Here is a 3086-nt window from a genome sequence, read left to right as displayed (position 1 = left end):
GAAAAGAGGAAATTGATGGGCCCCCTACTTATATCTGTGCAAAAAAAAAAACCCCAACAAACTAGCCAATTTTAACAGCGCAACAAACTATGTACAATTATTTTAAATGCAAAAAATTTCCACTGAAATGGCTGAGGATCTGGTGTGCTTGTGCATCTCAATTACATGGGTGCCAGCTCCAGGGGTTCACGGTTCAAAGAAATTCTGCAAGACTTGGAAATTTTCCTTTTTTTTTATGTTCAGGGGGAAAAACCGGCAAACCTACTTATTTTAAAACAACGCAGGTTTCATTCAAAATTACAAGAAAATTACCTATATCAGAAATTTAAATGTATTATTTGAAAACCGGGCCAGATAACTATGGAGACTTCTGAAAAGCTAGTGTATCCTCCAGCAGGTAAAGCCGGCAATCTGGCAACCATGTAATGATGTATTTCAAATAATTAAAATCATTATCTCTTCTCACTCAACTTATACCCCCCAAAAAAACACAAAAAAAACTTGACATAAAATAGATAAAATGTAACATGTAAAACATTTACAACACCAATCTTTCTTATAATTATAATCATTGTATAAGAAGAATGGAATATGATATCAACATGTCACAAGCACCATTGTGAAATCTGTGCTAAAAAAAATAGGGTGAAAATTATGAAAATTAAAAAAACATGAATGTTACAACTGACGACATGTATACATACATACGTTACATATACCCACAAGCTAAAATATGAAAACAATCGAAATTTCAACTTTTCAAATCAAATAAAGTTTTCCAAACCCTCTATATTCACAAAAAGGGCCCTAGAATCCTTGTTTTAAACTTAAAGTCAGTCTATAAAAAGACTAAGGAAAAAAGTAATTAAAATTCCGGGGGAAACCATGACCAGAGGACATCACAATAAAGAGAAAGCAAAGACAGAATTACCAAACAACAAAGTAAGTAGACTAAATAAAGCAGTACTTCATCCCGATGCACAGCCTAAAGCTACCAAAAAATCTAAGACTCAGACAAGTGTTTCCCATAACCTGGATTGGTTTCTACCACCAATAACATTCAGTCAAAAGAACACAGCAGAAACCAGTGGGAGAGGAAATAAGAAGAAGACGATGGAGGTGGATTGGACACACGCTTAGAAAGAATGTTTTTATGTTTGTTTTGTTTTTAAGGATTTTATGGCGCTTGCAACACATAAGGTCATATCAGTATCAGCGCCAGTAAAAAGGAAGAAAATGGGATAGTAAAAAGTTCTAGAATTACAATAAAGCATCCAAGAAAAGGGAAGACAAAAGGGAATTGGTTCAAATAAGAAACAGGTGTAGATTCCAAAAGCACTCTATCAAAGTACTTAGTTTGAGATCACAAAAAGTCTCATCCAGACACAAGCACAGGTCCCCGCTAAGAGGAACACACTCAAATGTTTTACAAATCATATATAATATAAAGAAAGCATAATACAGTGCATAACAGAGAGATGATTTACAATGAAAAAAATATCATCTCCCAAAACTAACTATACATTCGACTGTTTCCCTCTCAGCCAGGACCATGACAAAACCAAGTAATCTCATTCCAAGACAAAGACAGAAAGCATGTTGGAAAACAGATACAGGGGGATAGAAGACACAGTATGTACCCCCCTTGCCCACTATGGGAGGTCAGCTTAGAAAGAATGACTCCAATATAACAAAGAAAGTACTGGACCGGAACCCTCAGGGCAGAAGATCAAGGGGAAGGCCACGAGGAACATGGAGAAGAATTAAAGAAGCTGATAAACAGAGAAGTGATAAGACATGGAATGAGATTAAAAAGATAGCTCAGAATAGAGAAGGATGGAAACTGTTTGTATGTGGCCTATACTACCCTGACCCAGGGTGAAAAAGACAATGATGATGATGACGGTGGCACATGAGAGAGGGAGAGGAGGGTGGGGGGGGGGGGGTTGTTATCAATCTCAGATAGAACATACTCACACCTGACATTGCTTCCTTCAGGAAAAAAAAAAAAAGAAAAAGGATTAGAGCCAGGTATGGATGAAATTGAAACCCCGTGTCATTTTATTCTAGGACAAGATAGAACAATAGCCACAGAGTAAGTGATGACAGAAGAGGGTGATCAAACAACTGCACCAACCACGAGCTCAAACCCTGACACGTTAAATAAAAAGCAAAGCTACTAAATGTAAAACTAAGGTAAAAATGTCACATCTTATGCAATATATATATAGATATAAATGCCTGTTTACTATATAAAACGTAATTAACAAATCATTTCCATAATATATATATATATATATATTTATATATATACACAAATATAAAATCATATCCGATAATTTAATTAATAATAAGTAGAGGTAAAAAATTATAAATCGAACACAACCAACGCTGTAACTCAAGTCCCCGAAATGCGATGATATTATTAAAATTCCCATCTTAGTTCCTTATTTTTGTTGTTGTTCATTAGTCTTTCAACACAATGAGTTATAAGAGAGCTGAAACAAAACAACAATTAACAAAATAGTACAATGTAAATCAATCATAACTAAATATCATAGCTAAATTCAATAACAAGAACAAACAGCAAATTACAAAAAAATAATATCTGTCAAAATCATCAAACAAAGAGCAGATTGGCTAGTATAAGAGAACGAATCACTATCGGATCGTACACCCATCAACATATAGTATTGAATCAAAGTGATCTCCACCAACCACCGCTTTCCTAGGGCAATTATTGCAACACAGATGCTAAGTAGGAGCAAAAATTATGAATCTTATCAACACAAAGACCATATATCTGTTATCTGCATTTTTGCAATGGGACCTAAAATTGCAAAAAAATCACAAATTTGCCAAGAATTTGCCAAAAAGACAAAATTTGCCAAAAATTTGCGAGAGAACTAGCGTTCAGTTAAAATTACACCGTACAGAAAAAAAAATATATAAAAGACAATTTATTACATTTAAGAAGCCTACATTATGAATAGCGTTGTTACAAAGATTTTAAAGGATCATTATCCGTAGAGAGTAGCTTCCCTTGGTTTGGGCCCAGGCAAAGCTGCAACATTTCCAAGTTCCGC

The sequence above is a fragment of the Berghia stephanieae genome, chromosome 10, assembly GCF_034508935.2.
Source record: "Berghia stephanieae isolate SIO BIC M18660-M18661 chromosome 10, UCSD_Bste_1.3, whole genome shotgun sequence".
In the NCBI taxonomy this organism is placed as follows: Eukaryota; Metazoa; Mollusca; class Gastropoda; order Nudibranchia; family Aeolidiidae; genus Berghia; species Berghia stephanieae.
Note: the sequence above shows the minus strand (reverse complement) of the source record.